We start from the raw sequence: 16,412 nt of genomic DNA, 5'->3' as shown, positions 1-16,412 counted from the left end.
TGATGTAGGGGTCGATCGTCTGCGAAAATTATATACATGGTATCATTGAGCAATATGTCACACGTTTGATTTTCCGATGGTCAGGTAAGGAGAAACCATAATTACCTGGTTTCTGATCTCAGCGGAGTGAAAACCTCTTCAATTAATCAGGTTCAGAGTATAAAATTGAGCTATTGGTGAGTAAGAGGATTCATTAGCTTTACAGAAACTGACATTCAAGGACTGGATGGGTTAGTCAGAATCAAAGGAATGAGTTTACCAAACGCCGAGTTAATCGGTGTACAAGATTTTCCAACGCGCGGGTGAATGACTCCGCGCTGAACCGCGAGGACGTTGGTTACCGGAGCAACCGGCAGCGTGATATTTAGATGCACCGGAGAAAGAGTAAAAAGACTAATTTACGGGCCACGGTTGGCGCTCCGTGGATAGTGCCACCGTGATGTACTGTTGGTTAACAATTTGTATAATTAATCTCAAATACAGAGTGTCAAGGGTAACACGTATAATTCTTGTTACAATGGACAAAAAAGCATAAGTACAATACATTAGTCAGTGTTAAAGTGATTGTACGGCGGACAGAACACATAAATTACAAAACATTGGAACAATACATTAATGGCATAAACAACTTTTGAAGCAATTATATATAAACATCCAGTTAGATAATATCCTATCCAGGATAACACGTACATCTAGTCATGCTAGTGATTCCAATAGTCATATATGGATACAGAATTGGGAAGGACTGAGTAGGGATGAATTATCTACTGTTGATAATGGCCACCTGTTTGGTGATCTCCTCAAATGAATTCAAACCTTTAGCAATTGTGTCCAAAGAATGTATCCACCTACATTCACGTTTGTTGAGGATAGCAGTGAAGTCGCCGCCTCTGGGATTAGGCTTGACTTTTTCAATAATCCACCACCTCAAACTATCAGCATTATGTTCAGCATTCGTGAAATGTTCAACCAAAGGGGCCCCAGGTGTCTTGCAACGGATACGACTGCAATGTTGCAGGATCCGGCATTTCACCCTCTGGATTGTCTGTCCGACATATAACAACTCACACGGGCACACAATCGCGTAGATCACTCCTGATGTGTTACAATTACTGTGCTCACTGAGGACATATGTGTGATTATCATGGGTAAATTCTTGAATGTTGCTGGTCAGAGGACAGGCTTTACATGAGCCGCATTTGTAGTGTCCCCTTACCGAAGGGAGTCCCCAAAGGGTGGTTTGAGTGGGGGTCTTAGAAAAGGGTAAGAGGGATTTTACCAGATGGTCCCTTATGTTCTTGCCTTTCTTAAAGGCATGAAGTGGAGTTGCTATACTGCCTAGTTCATCGGACACCAGGTGCCAGTGCTGATTAATGACCTTTTTAATGATGGTACTCTTAGTATTAAACGTGGTTACACATACCAGCCTTTCTTCCTTGGATTTGGCATTGGTCTTGGGGGTCAGAAGCAGATCTCGGTGGTTGTGCCAGGCCCGTTTACGTGCCTTTTTCAAAAGGCGCACAGGGTAGCCACGTTCGATTAGTCTAGCGAGAAGGCCCGCTGATTCAAAGAAAAAGTCCTCCTTTTTAGAGCAATTCCTCCGCAACCTCAGGAATTGGCCAAAGGGTAGGTTATCCCTGAGGTTGCGGGCATGGTGGCTAGAGTAACGCAATAAGGTGTTGCGTTCACTGCTCTTCCTGAAAAGGCTAGTATATAATTTGCCTGATTCAGATTTAATGGTGATGTCCAGGAAATTGATGGAAGCTCTATTGTGTTCAACGGTGAATTGAATATCTGTCGAGCATGTATTCAACCATGAATGGAAATTCTGAAGGTCCTCCTCGCTGCCTTGCCAGATTAAAACCACATCGTCGATATATCGACGCCACAACTCTATGTGATTCAAATAAGGGTTCATTTCACCTAGGACAAAACGATGTTCAAACTCGGTCATATAGATAATAGCCAGATTTGGGGCAAAGCTCGCCCCCATCGCTACACCTTTGGTTTGCATATAAAACTGGCCCTGAAAAATGAAAAAATTCTTAGTCATAGCGATTTCAAGTAGTGTAATAATGAAATCGGTCGGAACAGGGTGCGGTGCAGGTCTAGTATTGAGTGCTGTTTCCATGCATTTGAGTGCAGGCTGTTGGGGGATGTTAGTATAGAGGGCAGTTATATCCATGGTTGCAAGTACATGAGTCACAGGGTCAAAAGGGTATTCATCAATGAGTTGTATCGTTTGCAACGTATCCCTGAGGTAAGTTATGGTATCCTCAGCGATAGGTTTGAGAAATATATCAATGTATTTGCATAATGGTTCCAGGACAGAACCACAACCCGATACTATTGGTCTCCCTGGAGGGTCCTGCATGCGTTTGTGTATCTTGGGGAGGGTGTAGATCGTGGGCATTCTAGGGTTCTTGTTGTTCAAATAATCATGTTCCAGTTTGCTCAAATACCCATCATCTAAGGCCCTACCAGTGACTGTTTTGATGAGATGACTTATATCCTGTGTAGGGTCTTTGCTTAATTTACAGTAGTTGCCTTCTACGGCAAGCTGTGACAGTATCTCTTTCTTGTAATCCTCTAAATTTTGTATGACAATTGCGCCACCCTTGTCCGCGGGTTTGATCACAATATTGGGATTGTCCTTTAGAGTCTGTAAAGCAGTACGTTCTTGTTTGGTGACATTGTATTTTACATATTGGCGTTTAGACAGAATGTTTTCAATGTCTCTCGTAACCACTTGCTCATATGCCAAGATTTTATGAGGCATGAGGTGGACAGGGGGGTTAAATTTAGAGGGCGGTCTAAGTCCGCTGCCTGAGAACACCGGATTAAACGGTGTTTTAAGAAAAAAATGCTTCAAACGGATTTTCCGAAAAAAATGATGTAGCTCAATTTTGAGGTTGAAATCGTTGGGCATGTTGGTCGGAACAAAGGATAAACCTCTCTCAAGAATTCCCTGCTCATTTGATGTCAGTGTATAATCAGACAGGTTAACTATGGGGTTGTCTGGTTTATGTGTTACCATCTGTAGTGTTGGCGTCGTGTCTGAATCTCCCCATGTGGCTCCTGCTGGAAATGTGCCTGTTTCCGTGTTTGGCCTCTCCCCTGGTTCCATGTCCGCCCTCTGTTGCCCCTGGGTCTGCCCCAAGGGCGGCCTCGTCCTTGTTGACCCCACCATGGTTCCTCCACTAAAAAAGGCTGCTGGTTCTGTTGGTTTGGATGGGTAGTTCCTAACGTGGGAGTTGCTGCGCTGGGGCCTTGTCGTTCCGTCTCACTCTCTGAGCTACTACCTAAGGAAGATCCCGAGAAAGTGGTGTACCTCCTAAAGCCACCCCTTCCTCTGCTTGCATAAGTTCCTTGCTGTTCCCTAGTGTAGTAACCTTCCTGGAGGTATGGGTACGTTTTCTTCTTGTCGTAAGACTTGATATCCTTAGCCAATTTATCTAACTTGGTGGCCTGTGTGTAGACATCAAACTCCTGTATGGTTCTCTCTAATCTCTCTAAGGCTTCCTTTGCGTTGAGCAATGCTCTATCCTCAACTATTTCTTTTTTAAGGTCGAGGATTTCTTTTGTAAGGCGGTGTACCTCTTCCACTGCAGTTTCTATGCCCAACACCATCCAATGTCTAGAGCAGTTATTGGACACAAAACTAAAGTTTTCCTTAAACTTGGGGTTGTCAAGAAAGATGGCCGGCTCATTCCTAACCTGTAGCCCTACCGGGATTACGTTGGCTTGGAGATACTTAGCTAGGGTATGTCCATGTAAACGTGTCCTAATGAGTTTCTTTTCCAGACGTTCCAATCTGGAAATTTTCTCATTCAGTGTTAAATCTATACTGGTGGAGATTCCACCCAGGACACTACTACCTCCTTGTTCTTGTAGGAGTTTCTCAATGTACTCTTCACTATACGACAATGTCTCCTTATCAGACATGCTATGGGTGTTGATATTAAGTTCAGGATGATGGCCAATTATTGGCCAGATAAAGTATCAAAAGCAATACAAAAATATTACCAAATTATAAACAACTGAACAACAAATGACATATTTACACAACAGATAACATATAAACCCTCGCAGGACTTGCCTGCACAAAGGTAGCCATTACAAAAATGGGGTGACCCAGTAAATTGAGGACCTGGGTGAAATCTTGATACAAAAGACAATGGTCCCAAATTAATAATTCAAGCAAAGTGGCAAAGGCACTTACATGAGTTGATTGATCTACTAAGTCATGAGCTCGAAAGAACCAATTATAGGAAGCTCACAGTGTACAATCTAGTCTTTGAATATGAACCACAACATCCAAAATTATAAATCACCAAATCTTTACTTAGTTTGGACAATTCAATAACAATTTTTATGCAGTGTTTAGACTCAAGGTTGCTCCAGAGGGAGCGTGCAGTAGGTGTGAGTGATAAGAGGTGAATATAGAAGGAAAAGAGTAATAAAACAAGGTTGTGAGAGATATTCTTTGAATTCACAGAAATGAGCGGTGATTAATTCTCCGTCACTGGCAAAACCTGGTCACATACACGATTCACAACAATTCATAGTACATGATTATTTGGAGACAGTTCAATTGTCTGGCACGAGAAAATGGTGTGTCCCAGGTAGGAGGGGGGGGCGTCGACGTTTCGACCCGACTAGGGGGCCTGGAGGGAGATTTGAACCTCGCCCGTGCGGGTCTTCATCAGGACCAGAAGGGCAACCTGAGTGACTCCTAGACGCAGGAGGGTGCCTAGGGAATTAAAAACAAGGGGTGATCAGGATGTTGGGCAAATTGAGTTATTTAAAAAGCGGGGTTTTTAGGGCCTGAGAGGCCGCTTACCTGACTTAACAGGAGCCCGTCATCGTTAGGGGCATGTGCGGTGACAAGTTCCAGACGTCCCTTGTGATGTAGGGGTCGATCGTCTGCGAAAATTATATACATGGTATCATTGAGCAATATGTCACACGTTTGATTTTCCGATGGTCAGGTAAGGAGAAACCATAATTACCTGGTTTCTGATCTCAGCGGAGTGAAAACCTCTTCAATTAATCAGGTTCAGAGTATAAAATTGAGCTATTGGTGAGTAAGAGGATTCATTAGCTTTACAGAAACTGACATACAAGGACTGGATGGGTTAGTCAGAATCAAAGGAATGAGTTTACCAAACGCCGAGTTAATCGGTGTACAAGATTTTCCAACGCGCGGGTGATTGACTCCGCGCTGAACCGCGAGGACGTCGGTTACCGGAGCAACCGGCAGCGTGATATTTAGATGCACCGGAGAAAGAGTAAAAAGACTAATTTACGGGCCACGGTTGGCGCTCCGTGGATAGTGCCACCGTGATGTACTGTTGGTTAACAATTTGTATAATTAATCTCAAATACAGAGTGTCAAGGGTAACACGTATAATTCTTGTTACAATGGACAAAAAAGCATAAGTACAATACATTAGTCAGTGTTAAAGTGATTGTACGGCGGACAGAACACATAAATTACAAAACATTGGAACAATACATTAATGGCATAAACAACTTTTGAAGCAATTATATATAAACATCCAGTTAGATAATATCCTATCCAGGATAACACGTACATCTAGTCATGCTAGTGATTCCAATAGTCATATATGGATACAGAATTGGGAAGGACTGAGTAGGGATGAATTATCTACTGTTGATAATGGCCACCTGTTTGGTGATCTCCTCAAATGAATTCAAACCTTTAGCAATTGTGTCCAAAGAATGTATCCACCTACATTCACGTTTGTTGAGGATAGCAGTGAAGTCGCCGCCTCTGGGATTAGGCTTGACTTTTTCAATAATCCACCACCTCAAACTATCAGCATTATGTTCAGCATTCGTGAAATGTTCAACCAAAGGGGCCCCAGGTGTCTTGCAACGGATACGACTGCAATGTTGCAGGATCCGGCATTTCACCCTCTGGATTGTCTGTCCGACATATAACAACTCACACGGGCACACAATCGCGTAGATCACTCCTGATGTGTTACAATTACTGTGCTCACTGAGGACATATGTGTGATTATCATGGGTAAATTCTTGAATGTTGCTGGTCAGAGGACAGGCTTTACATGAGCCGCATTTGTAGTGTCCCCTTACCGAAGGGAGTCCCCAAAGGGTGGTTTGAGTGGGGGTCTTAGAAAAGGGTAAGAGGGATTTTACCAGATGGTCCCTTATGTTCTTGCCTTTCTTAAAGGCATGAAGTGGAGTTGCTATACTGCCTAGTTCATCGGACACCAGGTGCCAGTGCTGATTAATGACCTTTTTAATGATGGTACTCTTAGTATTAAACGTGGTTACACATACCAGCCTTTCTTCCTTGGATTTGGCATTGGTCTTGGGGGTCAGAAGCAGATCTCGGTGGTTGTGCCAGGCCCGTTTACGTGCCTTTTTCAAAAGGCGCACAGGGTAGCCACGTTCGATTAGTCTAGCGAGAAGGCCCGCTGATTCAAAGAAAAAGTCCTCCTTTTTAGAGCAATTCCTCCGCAACCTCAGGAATTGGCCAAAGGGTAGGTTATCCCTGAGGTTGCGGGGATGGTGGCTAGAGTAACGCAATAAGGTGTTGCGTTCACTGCTCTTCCTGAAAAGGCTGGTATATAATTTGCCTGATTCAGATTTAATGGTGATGTCCAGGAAATTGATGGAAGCTCTATTGTGTTCAACGGTGAATTGAATATCTGTCGAGCATGTATTCAACCATGAATGGAAATTCTGAAGGTCCTCCTCGCTGCCTTGCCAGATTAAAACCACATCGTCGATATATCGACGCCACAACTCTATGTGATTCAAATAAGGGTTCATTTCACCTAGGACAAAACGATGTTCAAACTCGGTCATATAGATAATAGCCAGATTTGGGGCAAAGCTCGCCCCCATCGCTACACCTTTGGTTTGCATATAAAACTGGCCCTGAAAAATGAAAAAATTCTTAGTCATAGCGATTATTTGAACAACAAGAACCCTAGAATGCCCACGATCTACACCCTCCCCAAGATACACAAACGCATGCAGGACCCTCCAGGGAGACCAATAGTATCGGGTTGTGGTTCTGTCCTGGAACCATTATGCAAATACATTGATATATTTCTCAAACCTATCGCTGAGGATACCATAACTTACCTCAGGGATACGTTGCAAACGATACAACTCATTGATGAATACCCTTTTGACCCTGTGACTCATGTACTTGCAACCATGGATATAACTGCCCTCTATACTAACATCCCCCAACAGCCTGCACTCAAATGCATGGAAACAGCACTCAATACTAGACCTGCACCGCACCCTGTTCCGACCGATTTCATTATTACACTACTTGAAATCGCTATGACTAAGAATTTTTTCATTTTTCAGGGCCAGTTTTATATGCAAACCAAAGGTGTAGCGATGGGGGCGAGCTTTGCCCCAAATCTGGCTATTATCTATATGACCGAGTTTGAACATCGTTTTGTCCTAGGTGAAATGAACCCTTATTTGAATCACATAGAGTTGTGGCGTCGATATATCGACGATGTGGTTTTAATCTGGCAAGGCAGCGAGGAGGACCTTCAGAATTTCCATTCATGGTTGAATACATGCTCGACAGATATTCAATTCACCGTTGAACACAATAGAGCTTCCATCAATTTCCTGGACATCACCATTAAATCTGAATCAGGCAAATTATATACTAGCCTTTTCAGGAAGAGCAGTGAACGCAACACCTTATTGCGTTACTCTAGCCACCATCCCCGCAACCTCAGGGATAACCTACCCTTTGGCCAATTCCTGAGGTTGCGGAGGAATTGCTCTAAAAAGGAGGACTTTTTCTTTGAATCAGCGGGCCTTCTCGCTAGACTAATCGAACGTGGCTACCCTGTGCGCCTTTTGAAAAAGGCACGTAAACGGGCCTGGCACAACCACCGAGATCTGCTTCTGACCCCCAAGACCAATGCCAAATCCAAGGAAGAAAGGCTGGTATGTGTAACCACGTTTAATACTAAGAGTACCATCATTAAAAAGGTCATTAATCAGCACTGGCACCTGGTGTCCGATGAACTAGGCAGTATAGCAACTCCACTTCATGCCTTTAAGAAAGGCAAGAACATAAGGGACCATCTGGTAAAATCCCTCTTACCCTTTTCTAAGACCCCCACTCAAACCACCCTTTGGGGACTCCCTTCGGTAAGGGGACACTACAAATGCGGCTCATGTAAAGCCTGTCCTCTGACCAGCAACATTCAAGAATTTACCCATGATAATCACACATATGTCCTCAGTGAGCACAGTAATTGTAACACATCAGGAGTGATCTACGCGATTGTGTGCCCGTGTGAGTTGTTATATGTCGGACAGACAATCCAGAGGGTGAAATGCCGGATCCTGCAACATTGCAGTCGTATCCGTTGCAAGACACCTGGGGCCCCTTTGGTTGAACATTTCACGAATGCTGAACATAATGCTGATAGTTTGAGGTGGTGGATTATTGAAAAAGTCAAGCCTAATCCCAGAGGCGGCGACTTCACTGCTATCCTCAACAAACGTGAATGTAGGTGGATACATTCTTTGGACACAATTGCTAAAGGTTTGAATTCATTTGAGGAGATCACCAAACAGGTGGCCATTATCAACAGTAGATAATTCATCCCTACTCAGTCCTTCCCAATTCTGTATCCATATATGACTATTGGAATCACTAGCATGACTAGATGTACGTGTTATCCTGGATAGGATATTATCTAACTGGATGTTTATATATAATTGCTTCAAAAGTTGTTTATGCCATTAATGTATTGTTCCAATGTTTTGTAATTTATGTGTTCTGTCCGCCGTACAATCACTTTAACACTGACTAATGTATTGTACTTATGCTTTTTTGTCCATTGTAACAAGAATTATACGTGTTACCCTTGACACTCTGTATTTGAGATTAATTATACAAATTGTTAACCAACAGTACATCACGGTGGCACTATCCACGGAGCGCCAACCGTGGCCCGTAAATTAGTCTTTTTACTCTTTCTCCGGTGCATCTAAATATCACGCTGCCGGTTGCTCCGGTAACCGACGTCCTCGCGGTTCAGCGCGGAGTCATTCACCCGCGCGTTGGAAAATCTTGTACACCGATTAACTCGGCGTTTGGTAAACTCATTCCTTTGATTCTGACTAACCCATCCAGTCCTTGAATGTCAGTTTCTGTAAAGCTAATGAATCCTCTTACTCACCAATAGCTCAATTTTATACTCTGAACCTGATTAATTGAAGAGGTTTTCACTCCGCTGAGATCAGAAACCAGGTAATTATGGTTTCTCCTTACCTGACCATCGGAAAATCAAACGTGTGACATATTGCTCAATGATACCATGTATATAATTTTCGCAGACGATCGACCCCTACATCACAAGGGACGTCTGGAACTTGTCACCGCACATGCCCCTAACGATGACGGGCTCCTGTTAAGTCAGGTAAGCGGCCTCTCAGGCCCTAAAAACCCCGCTTTTTAAATAACTCAATTTGCCCAACATCCTGATCACCCCTTGTTTTTAATTCCCTAGGCACCCTCCTGCGTCTAGGAGTCACTCAGGTTGCCCTTCTGGTCCTGATGAAGACCCGCACGGGCGAGGTTCAAATCTCCCTCCAGGCCCCCTAGTCGGGTCGAAACGTCGACGCCCCCCCCTCCTACCTGGGACACACCATTTTCTCGTGCCAGACAATTGAACTGTCTCCAAATAATCATGTACTATGAATTGTTGTGAATCGTGTATGTGACCAGGTTTTGCCAGTGACGGAGAATTAATCACCGCTCATTTCTGTGAATTCAAAGAATATCTCTCACAACCTTGTTTTATTACTCTTTTCCTTCTATATTCACCTCTTATCACTCACACCTACTGCACGTTCCCTCTGGAGCAACCTTGAGTCTAAACACTGCATAAAAATTGTTATTGAATTGTCCAAACTAAGTAAAGATTTGGTGATTTATAATTTTGGATGTTGTGGTTCATATTCAAAGACTAGATTGTACACTGTGAGCTTCCTATAATTGGTTCTTTCGAGCTCATGACTTAGTAGATCAATCAACTCATGTAAGTGCCTTTGCCACTTTGCTTGAATTATTAATTTGGGACCATTGTCTTTTGTATCAAGATTTCACCCAGGTCCTCAATTTACTGGGTCACCCCATTTTTGTAATGGCCCCCTGCCAAACATGTCCTCTGCCTTTACTGCTTAGGGGATGTCTTGTTCAACCCCTCCAAAGCCAACAAGTGCGACATCCTGCCTTCCATATTCCCCAGGTCCATGAATCCTTTGGCTACTTGCATGGTCCCTACGTGTCAGCAGAGAAAAGGGCTAGGTCACAAAATCTCAGGGGAACTCGCCAGGGTCTTCCACCAGGTCCATCCCTCTACTGTTCCCTAGGATGCATAAGGGTGCCAGTTCCACTGGGCCCTGAGAGACCCATCTTAATCCTGGGTGCCAGTTGGAGCTAAAGTACTTCAGTCCATCTTCTCACTGGGATCAGGTGGCTTCTTCTTCCAGCTGAACATTCTGTTGCTATCGTCACTGTCAGGTCCAGTGTCTTCTCAACTGTCTCTCCCTTGTGAAGGTGCTTTTAAGGGGGAGTGGAAAGTTCTGAAAGGTAGGCACCTCTGCCTAATCCTAAGGTGGTACATCATTACACAATCACTATCCCAACCCTCCTGCACTGTATTCTAGGACATTTAAACTAGGCCTGGGCGGCAAATTCCGTTCCGTTCGCGGAATTTGCGGAATTTGGGTAATTTCGCGTTCCGCGGAGAATGCGAAATTGCCCAAAAATCTGCGTTCCGCAACTTCGCGAAATTTTTTGCTTGTTCGCGTTCTCAATATGCGTGTTCGCGAGATATTTCACCCCGAGCACGCAAACAGCGATCGCGAACAGGAAAAAAGTATCGCGAACAAGCAATTCCGCGTGTTCGCGGAATTTCTGCGTGTTCGCGGAGATTTTTTACCGTTTCGCGGAGATTTGCGTAACGCGATTCCGCAAATTCCGCCCACCCCTAATTTAAACATAGTAGCTTCACTTCAAGTGTTCCATAAAAAGACTGACCCTGGGGACTTCAGAGTACAGGTGTCTGAAAAAACTGCTAGGTCTCCCAAAAAGTGTGATAGGACCAGCAAAAGACCAAAAGGGAATTTGCAGGCATGGAATTTCTTGGTATACAAAGCAACTCTGCGATTTTTGGAGAAATTATGGTCCTCGGAGGTACAGAAGGTATCAGTTCTTTGTGCTTCTGAAATAGAAAGGAGTGAGTTAAGGTGGGCGATGCAGGTCAGAAATAGGTTAGGGACCATTGGGGATTAACCAGAAATTAAGACATTTAGGATGACTGAGGCCTTCCACCTTTTGAAAGGCAAATTAAATAAGGCAAGTAGAAGGCAGTCTAGATTGGCAGATATGGAGTATGTAGGGAACAGACCCTCTGTAAATTATATGTTAGAATCCTGGGAAAATAGGCGGGTGTTCCAGTACATATCAGCACTTCCAGATGCCCATTTGTGTTTAATATTATCAAAATTCTAGGAAGCTTTGAATGTCCAGTATTTAAGGACTGAGAAATTTAACGCTGTTTTGGATGCAGAGAATAAATGCACATGTGGATTGAGGTCTCAAAATTGTAATGTTAATTTTTTTTTTATTGATTTATTGTCATTTATATAGGACCCGATGCTTCATTCTACAACCGTTTTTTATCAAGTATGATATAAAATATCTCAATAATACACTTGAACTTTTGTTGAACATGACATTTTTAGATGTTGATGTGCCTTGGCAAAAGTTTTAAAAATATGCTTGGGCTGTTGATGTTGGGAGCCTCAATCTAAGATTATTTAGCCAGATATTCAAGAGTTTAGGGGGCTAGGGAAGAAGGATTTGTATTGGTATGGAGCATTCTGTGTACTGGTGTATGAAAAGAATATTGAGTCTGTATAAGAAGAACTGGTGGGTGGTGATTGTGAGGGGGTTAATTTTAATGTAAAATTTTAAACTGTTTTATGTTTTTATGTTTAAAGACAAGAGTCTAAACATTAATAAACTTGAACTGAACTGAACTGGGGACTGCAGCGCTGCCCCCAACTCACACTGCTGCCTGATCCCTTACAATCAAATCTTCAATTGGAATCTCCTCCTGGGGTTACCTCCAGAGGTTTGGCCTTCCTCCCTTGTTTCTGTGAGCTTGGGCTTTTCCAGGCCAGATGCAAAGTGAAGGGCTTAGTAAGTCATGCAGATTTCCTCCTCACCTCTTCCTTTACCAGGAACAGGGCCTAGCACTTGTCAATTACTCTATTGTATGGGGAGACCTCCGATACCCCTGCGGGCCAGCAGAGTGGTCAACTTGGCACAGTAGGGGAACCAAGGCCTGTAATGTGATTATGGTTGAACTAGGGATATATGACAATTCGTAGAGTGGCATAAGGAGTGCCGTTATAAAAAAAAGTGACAGTGGATTTGTGCTTGGTGTAGATGTTTACCCTAAAACTAATACTTTACCTATATCTTTGCCCTAAATATGATGAAGCTGCGATCATGTAGGTTTCACCCATAAGGCATAATGCAATGAGCACACAACCTTTTCAGTATGCACTACAGACCTACATTATGATTACCCACCACATTATAAGGATTAAACCAGGTCAGCACCAACCCCTGAAGAGTCTCTTGTGCAACACGCTTCATGTGTACATATGCTCCACTGAGTTAGTGGGAAGCCTCACATACTCAGCATACACATGTGTGCACACATATTTTTTCATGTGTTTGTGTACTATGAGCCCAGGGCTCTTATCCCAGCAGTGCAGCAGTGGCCTTATTTTCAAAGGTGGACACTAGCGGCTAGCACTCTCAGTTAATTCCCATAGGATTTACAGTGAGTGAGACTCATGTTCAATAGTGTGAAAAATTAACCAAAGATATGGATGTTTGTACCATTATTATAATTATGTATTAAAATTAAATTAGTGCGTTTGGAAAAGTTACCACTCAAGTCCAATGACATAATTAGTGATCACAGTCACTGATAAAATATCGTGGTGTGTAAATATTGAGTCCAAAATATCGAGCTCAAAAATATTCTACTCCTATACTTACAATGTGAATGACAAAAATATTGAGAAAAAAATATCGTTGTGCACTAATATCGATTGCAAAAATATAATTTTTTTAATATATATTTAAAAAAAGTAAACATTCAATATATTAACATATAACAGTAACAGAATGTGAAGTAAATATATTTACATAATTAAAAAATATTTATAAATATTGTGTTTATATTCGTTTAGATATATATTTAATATAAAACTGTTATTAAAATAATAATTTTAATGTATATTCTTATAATTTACTAATTGTTTGCAAACTTTAATAATGTAACACACACATATATATATATATACACACACACACACACACACACACACACACTCATATATACAATACATTAAAAACCGTAACAAATTAACTGGAATTGTTTTTTAATTCATACAAATTTAATTACTTAAAGTAAATAATATAATAGATTTTATTTTACTAAAAATATAACACCTATTACAAACATTACTAATTACAAATAAATGCACATAAACATCATAATAATCTACATTTGCACAATATAAACAAAACTATAAAATTGTTGAATTAATATATACTATTCCCACTCCAGTGTGTGCAACAGTAGAGAAAGTGTTGGACTCAGGAAAAGGAAAAATTACTATTCCCACTCCAGTCAGTGCAACAGTGAGGAAAGTGTTGGATTGTGGAGGGGTACAATTTTCTTTTCGAATTCCACTCTGTGCAAACAGTAGAGAAAGTGTTGGACTCAGGAGGGGTATAAATTACTATTCTCACTCCAGTCGGTGCAGCAATGAGGAACGGTTTGGGATAAGGAGGGTTAAAAATAACTATTCCCACTTCAGTCTGTGCAACAATAGGGAAAGCATTAGACTCAGGAAGGGTTAAATTTACTAGTCCCACTCCAGTTGGTGCAACACTAGGGAAAGCATTGAACTCGAGAATGACAAATTACTATTCCCGCTCCAGTTGGTGCAAGAGTAGGGAAAGTGTTGGATTACAGAGGGGTAACATTTACTATTTCCACTCTTGTCTGTGAAACAGAGGGGTACACATTCCTATTCTCACTCCAATTGGTGCAACAGTAAGGAAAGGGTTTAGTCCAGGAGGGCTAAATGTTACTATTCCCACTCCAGGCTGTGCAACAGTAAGGAAAGAGTTGGACTCAGGAGGGGTAAAATTTACTATCCCCACTCCAGACTGTGCAACAGTAGGGAAAGTATTGGACTCAGGAGGGGTAAATGTTACTGTTCCTCTTTTCAGTCAGTGCAACGGTAGGGAAAGTGTTGGATTCAGGTGGGGTAACATTTACTTTTCCCACTCGTCTGTGCAACAGTAGGGAAAGGGTTGAATTGCGGAGGGGTGACATTTACTATACCCACTCCAGCAACAGTAGAGAGAGAGTAGTTCACTTCAAGCAAATAAAATATTTGAACAACTATATTAGAAAACAAGAAATATAAATATTTAAATATAAAAATTATAGATATAACTTTTTTAAATGAAACAAATTACATATGTATAACAATGTTTAACACATATTATAAATTAAACAAATAATATTAATATCATTAGAATACCACACAATACTCTCACAATCATAACAACCAACAAATATAATGTTATTCACTATTGAAAAGTGTAACACAATTAGCACATAACATAATAAATATTACAATTTTTTATGAATTAATAACTATTTTTACATTTATTATTATGTAATAACTTCCCACCCTATACCTCTACAATCGAAACAACACACACCTAAAATATATCATTGACATAATAAATGATCAATTTAAAAAAATTAATAACTAACAAATAAGATATTAATTATATTCAATTAGCTTTCCATCCTTTACCCCTACAAACCCAACAACCCGCACCTGATATATAACTTAAAAAATATCTTAAGTGCGCTATTCATAAAATTAATTATCAATTAAATAACTATTAGTAATTAACATTAATTATTAATGATTATAATTCATTTCTTACCTAACCTTTACCCCTACAAAAACCACAACATAATTATCAATTAAATAATTAAAATGTATTAATAATTCATTATTAATTAGTTATAATTCATTTACTTCCACCCCTCTAAACCCCACACCCGCCAAAGCACAAAAAATTACATTAAACTATTACATTAAATTTTAAATTTCTTTTTTTACAAACTAGATTAAAAAAACATTAACAATAATTATACAAACAATTTATAAATATACAATTAAAATATATACTAAAATACATATAAATAATTAAAAAACGATATTATTAACAATATTTTGTAAATGAAATTAGCAACATAGGTATTTTTAACATCGATATTACCTACCTTAGAAAATCGATATTCTTTTCAACCATATTTTTGCACGATATTTGTGCTTCACGATATTTACAACTTGATATTTCTGCACCTCAATATTTTTTCTCAACATTTTGTCCGAACAGTCAAACACCAGTCATCACACATGCTAATACAGTAGTTTTATTTTACTTTGTCTCTGTTACTTTGCACCGTAGTGCTATAAAGGATCAACATAGAAGAAATGTGAAGAAATGCAGCACCCACACACAACCGGGTTCCATTCTCTTACTTTGCCTATCTGACCTGTAATGTAAGGGAACCCTGACGATTTCTGCACTAAAGGGAGAAATCAAACCACTGCTTAAGCACTGAACCGTTATTGTATAATGCACAAGTAGTAAAGTAGAGCCACCAACCATGAAGCGAAAGAACATTGAAAAAACATATCTAGGACGAGTCATACAATGGATTTGTTTATAGTAGTCCTGGGAAGCTGCTGGAAGTAGGGGTGCAGGGGGTGCTACAGAGCACCCACAGCCCTTTTTGCAGGCGGTCAGAAGGAAAAGAGGCATCTAGGGGCCGATTCCGATCCTGTATGTTTTTTTCCCGTACAACTCGTATCCGTAAATTTTTCCATACAAATTGTACAAGTCCCGTCCGAACCGTGAAGTACGATTAGTACGGGAAAAATACATACGGATCGGCCCGATCCGTACAAATCGGATTGGGAAAAGTTGTACGAGACGGACCCGGACACTTTTCCGTACAAATTATAAAAATGCAGTCCGACCGTACTAATACGATCCAGACCGGCTTTCCGATTTACGATTTGTACGGAAAACGTCCCGTACACGGGGAATGCCATTACCCGCTACGAAGCGAACTTTGTATGACTTGTATCCCGGGAAAAGTTGTTCCCGGGGTGCGTGTCGTACAGGGGTACGAGTCATACAGGCATACACCCCCGTGCATTGTGTATGTACG

This window comes from Triturus cristatus, chromosome 3_2, assembly GCF_964204655.1.
Source record: "Triturus cristatus chromosome 3_2, aTriCri1.1, whole genome shotgun sequence".
NCBI classification, from domain to species: domain Eukaryota; kingdom Metazoa; phylum Chordata; class Amphibia; order Caudata; family Salamandridae; genus Triturus; species Triturus cristatus.
This window is presented reverse-complemented; position numbering follows the sequence as displayed.